This window comes from Diabrotica virgifera, chromosome 7 (assembly GCF_917563875.1).
Source record: "Diabrotica virgifera virgifera chromosome 7, PGI_DIABVI_V3a".
NCBI classification, from domain to species: Eukaryota; Metazoa; Arthropoda; class Insecta; order Coleoptera; family Chrysomelidae; genus Diabrotica; species Diabrotica virgifera.
This window is the reverse complement of record NC_065449.1, coordinates 141392216-141413308: the sequence shown is the minus strand read 5'-3', so window position 1 is coordinate 141413308 and position 21093 is coordinate 141392216. Positions and strand designations below refer to the sequence as shown.

The 21093-nt window shown below is 33.4% G+C and overlaps 1 protein-coding gene across 3 annotated transcripts in view; it reads right to left on the bottom strand.

Moving 5' to 3' along the window:
- Positions 1 to 21093, bottom strand: part of LOC114334652 (kelch-like protein 26) — a 297957-nt gene that overhangs the window by 178922 nt on the left and 97942 nt on the right. The window lies entirely within an intron of this gene.

Below are 21093 nucleotides of genomic sequence, written 5' to 3'. Positions count from 1 at the left end.
TCTAAATTTGCATACATTCGTGATCAGTGACTCGTTCAACCCCTTTTAACTACAGCCCTTTCAATAATAAGGACTTTGAACCGATGAAACTTACAGATCATATAAACAATATATACACGAGTCAAGAAACTTGTGAAGTCGTAACGATTAAGTTCATTTAAGATACTAATTAGGGGTTGATTTTCTCGATTTTTTTACCAAAACCAAAAGGGACTAACTTTATTTTGAGCGTAACTTGTTTAATTTTGATGTTAGAAATTTTTTTATAAAACAAAAATGAAGCTTTTTTTAAACACTTTAAATTGTAATGAATTTTCCCCGAAATGTGCTTAATTTTTGGTTATTTCACGTTAAAGTATTCCATTTGGAATTTGACGAATATGAACCTATTTTTCATTAGCTATAACTCTGCTTCTACTAGGTGTAGAGACGTGATATATACACCATTTTTTATTTACGAAAAACCGTCTAAAAGCGTGGTTATGTTGTTGAAAAAATGAACATATTCACTGTCAAATAACTCGAAAAATATTGACTTAGTGAAAAAACTCTATAGAAGAAAAGTTACTTAAAATTAGCCAGTTTATCCATTTCCTGACTTTCTTTGGACGAATATTTTTTCACCCTCAAGAGGGGGTGAAAACCACCCCCAGGGCAAAAGCACATATCGGCACAATATCACTTTTTTTCTTTGACTTGTTAGCTATGTGTATGCCAAATTTCATGTCAATCCAAGCGGTTCTTTAAAATTTAGAGGTTTTGCAATATTTTACCGTTAAAGAACGGACTAATAGTACACTTTTTTCCTGACATGATCCTGAACACGATGAAAAAAGTTGCGAGTCTCTAGGTCTAGGTGCTCTATTGAAAACTAGGTTATTTATTTTGTGCTAAATGTCCTGGTCTATATAGAAACAATTTAATTACTGTACAATTACAATACAATTCACTGTAATGAAGTTGCCGAAAATTAATTATCTGTTGTAAACAATGAGAGATAATTATAATATAATTCCAAATGGTTTTTAAATAGTTTGGTCGTTGATTTACTCAGACTAATCAGCTAGTAAATACATGAATAAGTCGTTCCTTGAATATGTGAAAGTTTATATTAATGCAGAAATACACAAGAAATGACAAAGGCCAAACATATAACAGTAATTCAGTCTTATATAATGATCGGTGGTTAAGCAGTGAAGCGATTGATGATGTATTATGACACCGATTTGTGAATACAATTTAAGATGTCTGTGGTTTACAAAATGTCTTGAGGTGTAACACTAAAAATAGACAAAAATCAACACGACATAAAAATGCTCTCACAAATGCGATACTTTTTGTTACCCTCTTACATTAGTTGCAAATCTGGTTCACCTTAGTAAGGTGACTTTTAGTTCTGTCGCAAGAGGTGAATGTCATTATTCATCTTTATTATCTCTTTTAAGTATTGTAGCGATCAGTATACTCTCCGACATAATTCTTTTTTTGTGAATAATAGTGACTAGAACAATAATATAATTCATGTTTCACGTGAAATAAGGGGATACCCTTCTATTGTCAGATGTAATATTCTCTTAATAATGTAAAATTCTCTTAATAAATATCTCAATTAAGAGGATCGATACGTTTTTTCGGCTGCAATGCGATTCAAATGGGGATTAATTTTTTTCGAATCCTGAGAAAACTAATAAGTATTTTTAAAAAATTTAAACGCAGAATGAAATATTACGTTATTAGCGAGGGCCGAAAGTCCCTGAGAACTTCTATATTGTTTATTTTAATAAGTTACATTGGTGAAAAACTAAGAGAAAATTTAGTGTTATTTTTAATTTCAAATATCTCATTCAAAATAAACTTTTTATTTATTCTAAGGGACTTTCGGCCCTCGGTAATAATTTAGTCTTTCATTCTGCGTTTAGATTTTTCAAAAATATTTATTGGTTTTTTCAGGATTCGAAAAAAATGAACACATGTCCGTGGTAATATTTTCCAAATCTATCTTTGTCATACAACGCACTTAGCATAGAGGTATACAGGGTGTTTCATTAATAATTGTCCATATAGGAACTGGAGAAACCTTAGCACAAAACACGAAGATATAACCTAAAACACTTAAATAAAATGTGTTTCCTTAGTGAGTTACAGGGTGTTTTATCTAAAAATTTAAAAATTATTTTTGCTCAGCATTTTAAAACTATTCGACGTATACTTTTTATAGTTGGCAGGAAGAATAGGTACTGTACAAACTACTAAATTATGTTAAATAAACGTTTCTGTCTATTACCAGAGGCGTACGACGGGGGAAAGTGAATGGTTGACCCTTTCCAATTTCTACGCCACTGGCGGAATTGTTATTTTAGTTAAATTTTTGGATTCTCCAATACTTTCGTTGAAAATAATATGCTCTTCATTCGTAACGATAAAGTCATTAGTTTTCGAGATCTTTGAAGTTAAAAATTAAACGACACGGTTATTTTGATTAATGTATTGTGTCACTTCATTTTTAATTTCAAATATCTCGAAAACTAATCATTGTATCGTTACGAATGAAGAGTATATTATTTACAAAAAAAGTTTTGAAAAATCAAGAAATTACACAAAAATAGCAATTTCGTCAGTGAAGTAGAATTTGGGAAGGGTCAACCAGTCACTATTCCCTGTCGTACGCCTCTGGTAGTAGCTAGAAACGTTTATTTAGCTTAAATTAGTAGGGTGTACAGTACCTACACTTTCTGCCAAGTATGATAAGGATACGTTAAATAGTTTTAAAGTACTGGGTACAAATATTTTTTAAATTTTAATCATAAGCATCACATCATAAATTAATCAAAATAACTGTGCCGTTTCATATTTAACTTCCAATATCTCGAAAACTAATGACTTTATCGTTACTAATGAGGAGTATATTATTTACGTAGAAAGTATTGGAGATTCTAAAAATGGCACTAAAACTGTAATTCCATAAGTGGCGTAGAATTTGAGAAGGGTCAACCATTCACTATCCCCTGTCGGACGCCTCTGGTAGTAGCTAGAAACGTTTGTTTATAATAATTTAGTAGGGTGTATAGTAGTCGCACTTTCTGCCAAGTATGAAAAGGATACGTCGAATAGTTTTAAAATGCTGAGCAAAAATACTTTTTAAATTTTTATATAAAACACCCTGTAACTCGGTAAGGAACCACATTTTATTTAAGTGTTTTAGGTTGAATCTTCGTATTTTGTGCTAAGGTTTCTCCAGTTACTATATGGACAATTATTAATGAAACACCCTGTATATTAACATAGAGTGAGCCTACTCTCCTCGCTTCCTGACGACAAGATCTCATGGACTGGTTTGCGGCATCTCTTTCTAACACATTGTATCGAGAATCTGTGATGACATTCAGTGTCAGTATAGGCACGGAAGGGGAGGACAACTGTAGCAGCTTTACTATGCGTAAGAGTGAAACAGCACTAATCCAAATAAAAAAGATGGTGTCGTCACTTCGCTCTGAATGACACTCTCTCTATGCTAATATATAACTCTATGGCACTTAGTCGAATAGAATATTGTCAGTCAGACACTGACAATCAGTGACAATTTTAAATAATTATTTGACATGAATCGGGAATATTTTTAGTTGTTGATTATATTGATATATAGTGTATTTGATAAATAATTGATTTAAGAGGTGAACTTTATAAAAAGTTATTTATTGTGTATTATTTATGGAAGATAGAAGCAGAGAATACATTAAGATATATTCTGTGATCCAAGTATTTTGTTTTTAAAGATGTTCAAAATTGTAAGCGTTCCATAGTAACAATATATTATTAAAAAACCACTTTAACACTTTTGCTCTTTTCTCGATTGAGTATTAGTTTTTGTTGTAGGTACATATTATTACAATCACTGAATACATAGCTAGTGAAAAAATTATCACATTTATTAACTGAATTAATAATTTGCAATTATGTATACAAAAAATAAATTATCCAAGAACATTCAAAAGCCATCTCTTTAAGCTAGTTATGACATTGTCAAGTAGAATGACATTCTAGTAATATGTACATATCCATACCAGTGTAAATTTTACTACACGTAATTTGCCATGTAAAGACAGAAAAGGTAGGGATAGCCGTAAAATATTTGCGAATTATGTACCCATAGCCTTAAGAGGATTTCGCAAATTCATAATTCTTAGGAGTCGTAATACTTTTTAGTTATGGTAGGGGAGCCCAAGCGGGGATTTTTGCAGTTACTCGAGCGCGTCAGATTATCAAATGGGGAGAAACCTGGTGGCTTGCAGATGTACCTCTACCATATATTGGCTCAACACAGGAGAGTTCGTTAAGGGGGGCCCGAAAAAAAAACCTATCCTTAAAAATACTCGAAATTGTCAGATTAAGATAAGGTAAGTTAAGGACATGCAAAACAGTGTATATTTCAAAAATCTGATGATTTGAGCGGGGCGTAAGGAAATGGGTGAGTCCCAAAGTTTCACAAGAAAAAAGCGAATAATTCGCGAAATGAACGTTAGATCGAAAAACTAAAAAATACGTGTTCAATATTTTGCAAAAATATATCGAATGATACCAAACATGACCCCCCACGGAGAGGGGTGGGGAGTAAATTTAAAATTTTAAATACAAATCCCGCGATATTTCGCAAAATAAACATTAGGTAGATAGAAAAACTGCAAAATACACTTAATCAATATTTTTGAAAAATCTATCGAATGGTACCAAACACGACCCCCCACGCAGGTGGGGTGGGGGTTACTTTAAAATCTTAAATAGGAGCCCCAAATTTTTATTCCAGATTTGGATTCTTTACGTAAAAATAAGCAACTTTTATTCGAAACATTTTTTCAAATTATGGATAGATGGCGCTATAATCGGAAAAAACGATTGTTGGAAATGGAAAATTAAATTAAAAAATGGCAAGCGCCCACTAAAATGGAAAACTTTACTTAACTTTTTTTGGTTTTAGGACCTACTCTTCACAACCCAATATGTCCCCAAAGCGCTCGAGTGATTGCACATTTAGCATACTTCGCTCCCCTACTATTACTCATGAACGATATTTAGCATTCATCGGAACGCTACTTAGGCTCGATGCACATTTGCGTGTTTTCAAGCTGCGTGCCAGCTGCCAGCAAGTTGCGGGTAGGGATTGCAATCCAGGAGCATTTTCAATTCAGCTGGATTTTTGCGAGATTGGCCTGAATCCAGCTGGATCCAGCGCGGATCCAGCAAAATGTGGAATCAAAATAAAAACACGATTTTAATGTTTTTTATCTGTAGGCTAAATTTCTAAACAACAGAAACATTAATTATTTAGTTTTTTGAAAGTGATACCTTAAAAACATAGGCCTGACCTACTTCGCACAGAACTGCACATATAACCAGTAGCAGAGAAAGCCCTTCCGGCCTCTGTGCTGGTCGGTTTTAAGGTCATTAAAAATAGTCATAGACCATTGACAAACGTTCGCCTTTCACTCCTTCGGTCTCATAGACCGCCTTTTCCTTTTCCAAAATCTTTTCGTAATCTTTTTGAGAACCAGTTTTTATAAATGTTTTCTCTTTCTCGTTTCAATTCAATCTCAAGTTCTTGTTCCAAAGTAAAATTCACGGACTCCGGATTAGTTAGCCCATCTTCTTCCATTATCTCTTGCACTGGTTCCACAGTTACTTGTTTATTTACACGAATCAACAAATTTTTCATCTCTTGTCGCATTGCATTCTTTTTCGACATGGGGAAGTAACCAGGATTGTTTAGACCTTCGTCATACTTTTTTGATTTTGTAAATACACTAATGTACCTGTAATCTCATAGAGGCGCCGTTCCGTAATTCTGTTGCGTAGTGCTTCCGATAGACCGGCATTAAGGCTAGAGTCCTGGCTATTTAGTTTGTCTAAGACAAATTTCATGGTCGTATCGGCCGTTATCAAAGTGGATTCTATTCTGCAAAGAGCTTCTACAGCCGGTTAAAAGTGGCGATTAACTCATTGATTATTGACCACTCGCCAGCAGAGAATTTTATCGCGGAATCAATGTATATCAAGGCTTTATCGATGCAAACTTTTAAGCTATATAAACTTTCCAGCATATTGAGCTACTGCCAGCCCGATAGAATGGCAAGTTGCTGACTCACGGCTTTGAATAAAGACGCTAATGAAGACATTAAGTAACTTATTTCGAATTTGACACGTTTGCGGATCCGCGCTGCTGAATCCAGCACGGTTTGCCGGATCCAGCATGTAAAGCAAAGCGCTGGATCCAGCTGGATTGCTGGATGCTGGATCCAGCAATTGCAATTTCTAGTTGCGGGAGAGCGCTGGCGGGTCAGCAGTTCATGAGAATTATGTCTTAATCCTGACCCACTACTTTGTGCCGTGTAATTTGGGTTGCCTACATGAACTTGAATCGGCGAAATTGCCATATAAATAATAAAGTTTTAATGTATTAACACACTTTAAAAATTCAGATTGTAAGGCATGAATGAATAAAATATTAGGTAGTAGGTACATTTTTTGTAGATTTTTTTTTAAATAAATCTGATATTTTTAACTTGGTATCAGAGCTGATAGGCAGTATTTCAAAATTTAAATACTTTGTTGTAAGTATTTACAACTTTGGACTTTAGAGTAAGTACCTATTTAACTGATAAGTATTTAAGTACTATATAATTATAAATAAATACTTAAAGCTCTGATTAAATTAAAATGCTCTAAAGTCTAAAGTATTTAAATACCTAGAAATAAGTATTTAAATTTTGAAATAGGGCCCATTACCTCCGATACCAAGTTTAAAATATGAAATGTACAAAAAGGGTGAATGACTAAGAAAAAAATTTACCCAATAAATTGGGTACCTACATTTTTAGTATTAAATACTTGTTATTTAAATACGTTTCAACATTGGTATTTGTATTTTTTATGATACCTACTTTCACAAATTTACTAAAATTTGTGATTTTTTATATCTACTTAATTGTTTTATTTAAGTCAAATATTGTCAATATATCAAGTTTGAATTTTCTTTAAAGATTTTAAATATTGGATTTTTCCTAAGCATCCCTTGATTTTTCCCAACGACTTATTTTTATTGTTTTCTTTTACTCAAAGGTAGTTTTCACCGTATCTTTCATAAAACGTAGTCCAAGAGTGATAATTTCTGCAAATTGAAAGAAATAAAAGGTGGGCGGTTACCTACTTTTGCTGGTGAGTGTAAAAATTCTTATTTCTACCGAAATTCTTTTCTCCTAATTCTGTTACATATTAAACATTTTTCTTTTTCGGAAACCGTTTGTTGTTATGACCCGGAGGTACTGCGCTAAATAGAAACAAAATGGAAGCATTCGAATTGTGGTGCTATCGACGAATCCTAAAGATATCGTGGGTTTCGCACACTTCCAATGAAGATGTTCTTCAAATGCTGAATTCAGAACGTCTGCTCATAAGCATCATAAAGAGGAGAAAAACAGAATACTTCTTCCATATAATTAGAGGACCTATAAATACCATCTGCTTCGCCTTATAATACAAGGAAAAGTGGAGGGAAAGAGATGGATTCGTCGAAAGAAACTTTCATGGCTGCGTAATATTAGACAATGGTGTGGCTGCACAGGCACAGTAGAAGAATTATTTCGCGTAGCAGCCGATAGAGAGAGATTTCAGGAAATTGTAAACATGATGACGGCCAACGTCTGAATACAGACACGGCACCTAAAGAAGAAGAAGGAGGTACTGCAGTAACTTGGCTATAATTTACATCTTAAATTATTTACTAGCTCTAATTTACCTCTTTCTCTTTCTATATTTGCTGTTATAGTCATGCATTTAGTCTTTCGTGGAGTCTTTAACATGTCTTGTTAACATGTTAAATTTCCAATAAAAAGCAACTTTGACATTTAATAATGCGTAGGTGGCTCTATTCGAGTTACTTCTGAACAAAAAAAATGAAGAAAATTGCTTCATGGGAAGCTGAGAAAATGCATTTTCTAACGTACTTATACAGATTTTGAACTTTGAGATTCCATTTTCTCCAACCTGATTTTTGATTGAATTTTTGCTATTTTTGGTATTTTTCACTCGTAATACCGATAGTTTTCATTATTATAATATATGTTAGATATGAGTCTTTTAAAGATATGAAAATTGGTGTGGAGAAAGAGTACCGAAATAAAAAGGTGATGTTTCGAAAATTACCATCCTATTGTATATATACAGGGTGTAACAAAAATACAGTTCATAAATTAAACCACATATTCTGGGACCAAAAATAGTTCGAATGAACCTAACTTACCTTAGTACAAATATGCACACAAAAGAAGTTACAGCCCTTAAACACAGTGTTCTTAAAACTTTTTTGCCTCTTTGTATTTTTTTGATAAAGCATATTTTATCGAGATGTGGCTTCTTTATTAATATGGTTCAAAATATACTTAAAAATGTAAATCATAAATAAATTTTCATATTATTACCAAGTCTCCATAACCGTACTTTACCATATACAAATATGTGGTGGATTTGACAAATATTCAAATATCTCGATAAAAACTGACTTTTGAAAAAAGTACTAAGAGACAAAAATGTTTTTAAAAACTTGTGTTTAAGTAATGGCTCTACAATAATAATTAAATTGGAATGTACACAAAAGTTTGGGGGGGTTTAAAGGAACCAAACCCCATAAAATTTTTATGGGGTGTTCAAATTTCATTATAATTTTTTCTTAAAATACTACTGCCATAAGAATACCACATGTCCATTTTCAATAAAAAATATCTAATAGTTTTCGATATATTGTAAAAAATCGATTTTCATTTTGTAACTTCAAAGGGCTGTACCTTTTTTTCCGTGCACATTTGTACTAAGGTAAGTTAGGTTCAATCGAACTATTTTTGGTCCCAGAATATGCGATTAAATTTATGACCTGTATTTTTGTTACACCCTGTATATTCGCAGTAATTGCCGGTCGACTTTTACGTATATCTCAGGAACCACTCATCACAATTAAACGTTTTTTCTTTTAAAAGAGGCGTCCTGCCGCGTTCTGTCCAATACCGTTTTCGTAATTTAATTGAATTTAATAGTTGCCGACATATCCTATTACCAGAGAACGGCAGTTCTCGCCAGTGGCGCACACCAACACCCCCCTACACGCGACACTATATATACACGAAATTTTCGATTTTCTAAATCTGACTGATTTGAAAGATGGGCCAAGTCCCATCTTAAAGATCAGGAAAAGACTCACCCATTCATATGTCAACCATCCATTTTGGTCCAAGGGTGTGGATTTTACGGCCCTTTCTATTTAGGGTCTGTTTTTCATTCTCGTCCCCAAAACTCCCAAAAACTTCAAAAATTTAAGTCCGACCTTTGCGGCTTCTAATAGTACTGATCATTTATTACCTTTCCAACGCATGTCTAATTCTGAAAATCGGTTATACCATTCAAAAGTTACCGAGCTCAGAAGTATGACTCAATTTTTATTTAAAAAAGGGAAAATGTTTATGGATATGTATGTGTGCTTAAAAGTTAAACCGATTTGAAGTTTTTTTCTGTGTTTGAAGAGGGGGTCTGGGCCGATTCAGAACCGGTGTAGTTTGTGACTTTTACTTTTGACCACCCATAAGCCAGCTAGAGGACTTGGTAGGTACAAAACGGCATATTTTTTGGGGGTATATATCTTCGGATCAAGAAGAGGCAGGAGAACCGCAAATACACCAAATCAATAGTGTTGAGTTAAGCTTTCAAATGGTGTCTAAGCCGTCAGGATCAGACATACACACGGCTCAGTATAGCCGAAAAACTGAAAAACTATACTTGAGTTTGTAGAAGGACTCTACACGAATCTAACGATGTATACGTCATATCCGGGAAAATTCGAATTTTCAAGTTATAGGCTTCATAAGTATGATCAAATCTATTTCCTACGGGAAAAACGGTTCTTTCTCAAGCTCAATAATTCCTGTAATAGCTTCAGTTATCATACTTGACCTTAGATCCATCAGATACTACTGGTAAATACGTTTCAAACTCATGTTTACTGATCAAAATCGGTTAAGCCTTTTAGAAGTTATTAAGCTACAAAAGTATAATCCAATTAACGATTATTCCCGAAATGGTTTATGTAGTGTAGTTGTAGTGATTACGACGCTAAATTTGATCTGGCAACGGGCAATCCAACTTCATTTACCGGTTATCTCAATATTTTTTTTTTCAATCTATTTCGAATAAAAAAAAAATCTAGTGTACATTCGATGGACACTAGATCATTTGGGAGATAATGCAACAAAGGTGACCATTTATAAAGCTTAACGAGTAATAGAGGAACATTGCATTCAACTTCATACATTTAATTTATAAATAACTTTGAAAAATTCCTGATACAAGAATAAAAAACCGCTAAACGCCTTAAAAATGAGTGGCGCATACAATATTCCAGCTACAAAAGATCTGATATGAATATTACGTGGCGCGAAAATGTATTTTCATTTTAATGTAAAACAAAATTCTAGTTTTATTTTAAAAGATTTTTCCATAATATTTGCTAAATTTGAAGTAAACGCAACACAAAAGAGTTTCAAAATTCAAACTGTATTAAAGTTACTCTTTTGTGGCGCGTTTACTTCAAATTTAGCAAATATTATGGAAAAATCTTTTAAAATAAAACTAGAATTTTGTTTACATCAAAATGAAAATATATTTTCGCGCCACGTAATATTCATATCAGATCTTTTGTAGCTGGATTATTCATGCGCCACTCATTTTTAAGGCGTTTAGCGGTTTTTGATTCTTGTTTGTTTATAAGCCAAAAGAATGTTTATAATTTTAAAATATTCCTGAGGCTGCTTAAATAGTCCAATTTCAATTCTGTAAAGTACATTAGATAGGTATAGTGCTTTTTTATACAAAAATCCTAGTTATTCTTATGTATCATAATTATTATTATGGTTATTATAGCAACCGCAAATTTTTAATCAACAATTTAATTGTTGCTAAACTGATCATTCAATTTCCATCGGCTTCTGGAAATATAATCTATACCAAAAGGGCTTTATGTTACAAAGTTATTTAATTATTGATAAATAATCACTTACCTAAAATTTTAGTTGAACATTAAATATTTTGTTGGATCTTATTTTCCGTCGTCTTCCAAAATTGTCATCGAAGTAAATACAGAAAAATATGTCTCTATGCAGATTTTAATTACAGTGAATTTTTATTTACTGGTGTTTTTGGTGTCAAGTTAAAATCTTTGGAGTTATAGAGCAATAATTGAAAAAAACACGATTTGGGGCGCCATTTTGTTTATAAAAAAGTAGCACACTATCTGCGGACTTTGCATGCCTATATTATTAATATACAGAATCATAAGATTCGATTCCAGCAATGAAATTGCTGGTAAATAACTTTTCCTTGTATTTTGCCAATTAGCCCAGCGTATGATAACGAGCAAACTATGCACTATAGACAACTATAGAAAAAACATGACCAGGCAATCTTCCTAGAAGGTAAAAGTACACAATGCACCCAAAACTAAAAAATGTTTGATATGTGTATGTGAAAATCTGCAGAAAATTATTAAACACAAGAAAATATAGCCAAAGAACAGAACTGAAGTGGAAAATTATAAGCATTAAGTACTTTTAGATAATAAAGAAAGATGAAATAAAATCATATTTTTTTTTTTTTTTTTTTTTTTTTTTTTTTTATTTAATGTTGTAATATTTACAATCTGTCCTCAACTGAGAACAATAGGTAAATTATTTGACAAAAATTGAAAATTTTGACCTGTAGAGGGAGATCCAGTGATCACCCTCTTTACATAAATTAAATTAAAACAAATTAAAATAAGTTTAGTTATCACAGATTATTCGAATCTTCTTGCTAGATCTACTACTTTGAATCTCTTCAGGCGTCGTACATCATTGTGGTCATCAGTAAGGTTGCTGGCTAACTCATTTGGATGAGATTCTAGTCTCTTGGAATATTTTTTGTAATATTCCGTTATTACTGTTTTTATGGATGGCACATTGAGGTCTTGCTCTATCACATAGTTTGGCACGTACCAAGGGGCATTCAGCATTGTTCTAAGGACTTTGTTCTGGAATCTCTGCAATATTTCTAGGTTAGTTTGACTGGCTGTCCCCCAAAGTTGGATACCATAGGTCCACACTGGTTTTAATATAGTTTTATATATCAGCAGTTTGTTTTCAAGTGATAGTTGAGATTTACGACCGATGATCCAGTACATTTCTCGAAATTTTATTCCTAGTTGTTTTCTTTTTGTAAAAATGTGTTTTTGCCAAGTTAATCTCCTATCAAGATGGATTCCTAGGTACTTGACAGTATCGGTTTGTGGGAGTTGAGTTTCATTTAGTGTTACAGATGGACATGTTTGTCTTCTCATGGTGAAGGTTACGTGGATGGATTTACTCTCATTCGCCTTTATCTTCCATTTTTTAAGCCATATTTGTATATTATTAAGGTCTTTCTGAAGGGTTCTGGATGCTGTATTTGGATCATGGTGAGAGGCTAGTACAGCAGTGTCATCAGCAAAAGTTGCACACGTTGTTTTGTTACTTGTGGGTAGGTCAGCAGTGTAGAGCAAGTACAATATCGGTCCCAAGACACTTCCTTGTGGTACTCCGGCTTTTATTGGTCTTAGGCTTGTGTATTCATTATCCTGCTTGACTAGGAAATGTCGGTTGGAAATATAGCTTTTTAGGATTTGATAAAAAGGATGAGGAAGGTTTTTCTTTAGTTTAAAGAGCATACCAGCATGCCATACCTTGTCGAAGGCCTGACCAATGTCCAGGAATGCAGCAGAACAATACCTTTTATTTTCTAGATCACTTCTGATGTGTTTTACCAGTCTATGTACCTGTTCTATCGTTCCGTGTTGTGTTCTGAACCCAAATTGGTGTTGGGGAATTAGTTTCCTTTCTTCTATAACTGGGGATAATTGTTTAAGGAGAAGTTTTTCCAAAATTTTTGATAGAACAGGTAGCAGGCTTATTGGTCTGTATGAAGTCACCTGAGTTTTATTTTTCCCTGGCTTAGGTATGAGAATAATTTGAGCAACTTTCCATTGTTCTGGGTAGTAACCTAGCCTAAATATTGCATTAAATACTTGCGTTATCATTTTCAGACCTTTGCATGTCAATTGCTGCAGTACTTTCCCGTTGATCAGGTCATACCCTGGAGCTTTTTTTGGACTGATTTCATGCTGGATCATATTTCTAACTTCTTTAGTGGTGATTTTTTGTATAGGTAAATCCATCTGGTAGGGCGATTCCAGGAAGTCATTTATTTCTTCCTCTGTGTCACCATCTTCCATGGGATGTGGCTGGAATACATTAGTGAGGTGATTTGCAAATGCTTCGGCTTTTTCCTTATTATTTCTACACCAGTTTCCCTCTTGGTTTCGTATTGGTGGTATTTGTTGTTTCGGGTGTTTGATTTTTCTCGTGGCCTTCCAAAGGGTATATTCACTATCTGCGTTTGCTGATAAACCTGTAAGATATTCTTGTATTTTGTTATTTTTGATATTATGCAATTGTAGTTTAATTTCCTTGGTGATTTTATTTAATTTCGCCTTGTTCTCATGTGTTCTTTTTCTTCGCCACTCTTCCTTTATTTTTCTCTTTCTAGCAATCATTTCCTTTATTACAGTTGGGCAATTCTCTTTCAATTCTGTTTGGTAGCAGTCAGGGGTAGCATACCAAGCAGCTTCTTGTATAGATTTCTGAAGATTTTCTACTGCTGCGTAGATGTCACTTTCTGTTTTCAATGGGATGTTTATGTCAATTAGTTCATCTAGTTTAGTCTTGAAAATGCTCCAGTCTGTTTTGTTACTATATAGTGATGGTTGTTTAGTACTGTTTGTTATTTGTGCATACCATGTCGCGATTACGCTAGAGTGGTCAGAGGGTAGATCGTAACAAGATTCTACTTTTGCCAATTTAACATTAATTCCTTTAACAATATAAAAGTCGAGTAGATCAGGTATTTTTGCATTGTCGGTAGGCCAGTAGGTTGGTTCCCTTGTGGTGAGGTAATTTGCATTGGTCGCATTTATAGCTTTAAGAAGTTCTCTGCCTTTTGTGGTAATAATTCTGGATCCCCAGGTAGTATGCTTAGAATTAAAATCTCCTCCTGCTATAAATCTATTTCCTAATGTTTTAAAGAAATTTTCAAACTGTTCCGTTTTGTTATTGTGCTTTGGCGGACAGTATATAGCTGATACTGTTAGTGGGCCTAGTTGATCTTCCACAACAATGCTGGTGGCCTGTAGATAGTCGCATTCATGTTTTTGTATTTCGTAGTGCTTTAGTTTATTACTAACTATTATTGCAGTGCCTCCATGTGCTTTTTCGTTGGGATGTTGCGTATGATAAGTTGTAAATCGTGGAATATTGATGTGGTTTTTGGATGTAAAATGAGTTTCTGTAATCAGCATTATGTCAATTTTTTGTGTGTTAATAAATAGTTTTAATTCTTCTACATGTTGACTTAAGCCATTGGCGTTCCATAATACTAGCTTTAGTAACTGAGTCATTTCTGGTTGAGAATCATGGTCAGGAGGTTGAGCATAGTGCTCATTTGTTCCGTCAGTTTTTTTAACATGTCTTTCAGTTCTGACATGTCTGTGTGGTTATTAGTTTGATTTGGTATATGTTGTGTAGTAGTTTGGTTGGAGGCTTGCTGGTTAACTGCTTGCGTTGCTTGTGCGTATGTTATTCCAGGTTGCACATAGTTGACTGTTGTAGTTCTATCTTGGTTTGTCCTCGCGTTGTGTCGTCTCAAGTTAGGGAATTTAAGTTTTTGTAATTGTTTGTGAACTTCACACCCTCTATAATTTGCGGGGTGATTTTCACCACAGTTAGCACATTTAACATTACTGTCTCTGGTTTTCCTTGGACATTCTTTAGTGTAATGAGGTTCTGCGCATTTGACACAGCATGGTTGTTTATTGCAGAAGTTTTTTGTGTGGTTGTATTTTTGACATCTACTACATTGCGGAATTATTCTCTTGACATGCGGTGCTTCGAATTCTACTATGGAATGCATTACTTGTTTAATGTTATAGATGTCCTTGTTATTATCTTTTGTTTCTAGATCAATGTAGAACATAGGCAGCGATTTTTTAGTTTGGTTGTGTAGTATATTCCATATATTTATAACATTATGGTTTTTGGTTTTAAGATCTTCTTTTATCTCTTCTAAATTTGTCGTGGGGTGCATGCCTTTAAGAACCACTCGGTAGTGTCTTTCACTTTTAGGTTTATAAGTGTGGAAGTCCGTGTTTTTTGTTTTTAGAGCATTTATTATGGCGGTGTATGCTTTGTCTGATTTTGGTTGAATTTTTATTTGTTCGCTGTTGATAGCTTTAGTGATAAAATCATTTTCTGCTACTTATAGAGCAATAATTGAAAAAAACACGATTTGGGGCGCCATTTTGTTTATAAAAAAGTAGCACACTATCTGCGGACTTTGCATGCCTATATTATTAATATACAGAATCATAAGATTCGATTCCAGCAATGAAATTGCTGGTAAATAACTTTTCCTTGTATTTTGCCAATTAGCCCAGCGTATGATAACGAGCAAACTATGCACTATAGACAACTATAGAAAAAACATGACCAGGCAATCTTCCTAGAAGGTAAAAGTACACAATGCACCCAAAACTAAAAAATGTTTGATATGTGTATGTGAAAATCTGCAGAAAATTATTAAACACAAGAAAATATAGCCAAAGAACAGAACTGAAGTGGAAAATTATAAGCATTAAGTACTTTTAGATAATAAAGAAAGATGAAATAAAATCATATAATAAAAATGTAAACATATAAAGTAAAATAAAGTTTCAGATGACATATGAGAGTTTAAGAAAAGGACACAGAAAATGCTTGGCCTTTTTACTTTACACACACAGCACAACTCTTTACTATTTAACGCATACTGAAAGGGTCTTTGTGTATAAAATATTACACAGTAGTCGGGTCCAGGACAACGTGTGTTAGTCCAGAAAGCCACTGCGCATCCGCTAGGAAAAATATTCTAATTCGGATTTTTTGCACAATCTTACTCAAAAAGGACTCCTTTTAACAAATTTCCATGTTGCCAGGACCAAAAGGTGGTCAAAAATTTTTTAAACGTTTTTTTTTGTTTTTTTCCTAAAGTTATTTTTATTGCATGGAAAAAAGTTTTTTTAGGTTTTTTGGATCATTCCAAACACAAAAGGTCTTTAGTGACTTTTTTCTAAAAATGATAGTTTTTGACATATAAGCGATTAAAAATTGAAAAATTGCGAAATTGGCCATTTTTAACCCTCAAAAACTATGTGAACAACTGAAAATTTTAATGTTGCCAAGGTAGGTAGATATTCTTTAAACATCGGTTGATGAAATCCCGAAGAGTTTTTTGCAATACAATATTCAAAACTCCTTTGTTTTTTAATTGCGAATCAAGCGTGCGCGACACTATTTTCCATCGACAGTATGGTGCAAATGAAAGGAATAAATTCGTTATTTCGAAAATCGGCGACTTTAAGGAAAAATCCCGAAACAGGTCGATTTTTATTTTTAAGTTATGATATTGTGGCATATATGGTATACTAGTGACGTCATCCGTCTGGGCGTGATGACGTAATCGATGATTTTTTTAAATGAGAATAGGGGTCGTGTGGTAGCTCGTTTGAAAGGTTCTTCAATTCTCCATCAAGTAATGTAAACATTTACATAATTTTTTATACAGGGTGTCCTTCTACTTCTTTTTTTGTCAAATAATTTAATTTAATAAAAATTTTTTGGACACCCTGTATAAATAATTATGTAAATGTTTATATTACTGAATAGAGAATTGAAGAACCTTTCAAATGAGCTAGCACACGACCCCTATTCTCATTAAAAAAAATCATCGATTACGTCATCACGTCCAGATGGATGACGTCACTAGTATACCATATATGCCATAATATCATAACTTAAAAATAAAAATCGACCTGTTTCGGGATTTTTCCTTAAAGTGGCCGGTTTACGAAATAACGAATTTATTCCTTTCATTTGCACCATACTGTCGGTGGACAATAGTGTCGTGTACGCTTGATTAGCAATTAAAAAACAAAGGAGTTTTAAATATTGTATTGCAAAAAACTCTTCGGGATTTCATCAATCGATGTTTAAAGAATATCTACCTACCTTGGCAACATTCAAATTTTCAGCTTTTCACATAGTTTTTGAGGGTTAAAAATGGCCGATTTCGCAAATTTTCAATTTTTAATCGCTTATATGTCAAAAACTATCATTTTTAGAGAAAAGTCACTAAAGACCTTTTCTCTTTGGAATGATCCAAAAAACCTAAAAAAACTTTTTTCCGTACAAAAAAAAATAATTTTAGGAAAAAAACAAAAAAAAACGTTTAAAAAATTTTTGACCACTTTTTGGTCCTGGCAACATGCAAATTTGTTAAAAGGAGTCCTTTTTGAGTAAGATTGTGCAAAGAATCCGAATTAGAATATTTTTCCTAGCGGATGCGCAGTGGTTTTCTGGACTATGTATAGATATTAGTCACGGGGCATAACTATATTATAGACTGTAATTCTTTACAGTGTCACAGACCTAATCTCAAAATATAGTTCGGCGCTTATCGTGTTAAATATAACATTGAACTGGCCCTAGTTTGAAGTACCTGCCTTGTGGCTTTAGGGTCAAGTCTCACTTCTACCGGGTGTCCCAATAAGAATGGCTCTCGGCCATACCTCAGGAACCGTTTATAGTAGAGCTTTGAAATAAAAAATTTTATAACAAAAGTTGCCTCAGGAAAAGCCTGGAAATTATTTTCATAATTGTAGGTCCACCGCTAGAGGGCGTAATTGAATATCAAAAATAAAAAAATCTAAATTTTACAAAATTTTCCCAATGAAGGGGCACTGGAAATCCGATTATTGTATTCTTCATCAAATTCTGCGCATATTTGATTTAACTAGTTTAACTCTACCTTTGCAAATAAGAGGTGGGGGTGAGTGGGAACCTTGTTATGAAAAAATGGCTGTAAGTCCGTTTCTGCTAAATCAAATTTTGAAAACTGGGTCTTGTTGAAGACATATTTGTTCTTCAATGTAAGCGTGATAATTTTGAACCATCCTAATAAGTAATAAGCCAGCTGGGAGGCGTTATTTAATTTTTTTCAGAAATCTAGTTTTCTTTGGAAAATATTAAATACAAGTATGCATTCTTAATCGTACTTTATAAAATTAGATTAAATTAGCAATAGAATAGCGAAAACCGCATGTCGGTACCTTTTTTCTATCTCAAGATATCTCGAGAAACGTGTAAATTTTATACATAACTGTTACTATCACCGGTAAACTAAGTTAATGAAAAGTAGTGTGCTGTGGAAAAAAACAAAATAACATTTTCCAGATGTCAACGTATAAAAATATAATTAATTAAAACAACAATATAAAGAGAAACAATACTATTAAAATTAAATATAACACAGAACAAAAAGAACTACTTAGTGACGACCTAAATATTCAAATTGTTGCCCATCATACACTACTCTAGAATACATTATCCAGAGAATACTAAACGCCATTCAAAGCATATCGAGAGCAGAAATTGAGACTGCTGTTCAATCTACTCTTGAAAGAGTAAATGTTTGCAACGAAAATGATGGGCAAAAATTTGAACGTTTATGTCATCACTAAATAGTTGTTTTTATTTCTTTGTAATAGGGCTTTTCAACGCTTCTCATTTGTTTCGAGCCTCTGTCATATGCCGTATAATCCGTGTATAATATTAATATACGAGATATGAACGAAGCTCGAAACAAATGTTGAAAAGACCTAATATACGTTGAGAGCTGGAAAATGTTTCTTTGTTGTTTCCATAGCACACTACTTTTAATGAATTATTTCGTTTACCGGTGACAGTAAAGGTAGACTTCTGCACCAAGCGACCGAGACAGGAGACCGCGACAGGCGACAGATAGGCGAGGTCTCCCCACGACTGCTCTCAATGCAATTATATCAGGGTAGTTCTGCAGCCCGCGACAGAGACCAGCGACCAACTATCGTCTAATCGCGACCTATCTGTCGCCTGTCGCGGTCTCCTGTCTCGGTCGCTTGGTGCGGAAGTCTACCTTAACAGTTATGTTTTTAAATTTACACGTTTTGTAAGATATCTCGAGATAGAAAAAAGGTATTAACATGCGGTTTTCGCTAATTTTGTCTAATTTTGTAATATGGTATTAAAAATGCATGTTTGTATTTAATATTTTCCAAGGAAAACTAGATTTCTGAAAAAAATTAAATAACGCCTTCTAGCTGGCATATTACTCAGTAAGTTGGTTCGAAATCATAACTTTTACATTGATGAAAAAGATCTATCTTCAACAAGACCAAGTTTGCAAAATTTGATTAAGCAGAACCGGACTCACAGCCAGTTTTTCATAACAAGGTTCCCACTCACCCCCACCTCTTATTTCCAAAGGTAGACCTAAACTTGTCAAATCAAATATGCGTAGAATTTTAGGAAGAATACGACGATCGGATTTCCAGTGCCCCTTCATTAGGAAAATTTTGTAAAATTTAGATTTTTTAATTTTTGATATTCAATTACGCCCTCTAGCGGTGGTCCCACAATTATGAAAATAATTTCCAGGCTTTTCCTGAGGCAACTTTTGTTATAAAATTTTTTATTTCAAAGCTCTACTATAAAGGTTCCTGAGATATAGTCGAGAGCCATTCTTATTGGGACACCCGGCACATTACATCACAGACTATCAAAAAGTGCAGACAGATAAATATAAAGTGTAATGTTTATAAAAGAAAAGTTCTTACTGAAAATGACAAATATTCGAAACATTTAAGCAATAATAAAGTGTTTTATTTATAACAGATCCACAAAACCAGGAATTGTATTATCTTGAGGTTTGCCAAAAACTGCACCAGGTTGTTTTATAAAATTTAATATACATTTAAAGTCCTGGCACATTGTGTTAATGAAGAAACCAGTCTCATTAGAATCTAGTCCAAAAATGGGACAACTATCCTCTTGCTATGGCATGCCATTAGTACCTACTCTTACATCTTCCTTAAATTTGAATTAAAATTTAATCCTTTCTTGAAATACTAGTTCGACAAATATAGGTATACCCATTTAACCCTTTTCTTGGCAATGCAACAAAAATGTAACAATTTCATTTTAGGTCCTAGGTGACTTCTAGCCGAAAATTTTAAAAAATTATAAAAAACCTTGTTAAACATTTGTATAACACGAATATACAACCCTCTTGGATTACTGCGACAACAAATATTTTACTGTGCAAAATATGAAGAACGAAAGGAAATTGCAAATTATATTGTTGTTTATTGGAGTAATTATTAGAGCAAAATACTTTCATACTTCTTATTTTGCACACTAAAATATTCGTGGTCGTGATAATCCAAAACAGTCGTATATTCGTGGAATACACCATATATGATTTTTGTTTTTTTATCTCTGCCATATTTTTAAGCAACTTAATTTGTTTAAAACAAGGATAGACAAAATTATTTCTATGTGCCCCAAACCAAGGGGCTGAATTAGAAGAAGAGTATGAGTAATGATTCTGAGGTTCTACCTAAACTACCTGATATTGAATTGGATGATGAAGTTATTATTGCTCCGATTGATAATTTTGGGGTAAATAATTGATGAATTAAAAGATGACGATGACGATGAGAATAATGATTCTGAGGTTCTACCTCACCTACCTGATACTGAATTCAAAAATGAAATTATTATTGCTCCAACCAATAAATTTGAGTTAATTGATGATTTTGATTTTTGTGAAATAATAACTGCTTAAAATCTGAAAAAATGAGGAAGTTGAAGAACTTCTTACTACACAGATCATATCCAGTCTGTCCTCTTCTACTTCAATTAGAACAAGTGTTTTGGATGAACTGCCCACATCACAAAGACAAAAGACAACCACAGCTTGGCAATGTGACATATTTGTAACAAATTCCTATTTGGTACTTAGTGATAAATTAAAGGTAAAATATAAATTTTTAAATAATTCTAGAAGGGCATTAACCTTCGGCTT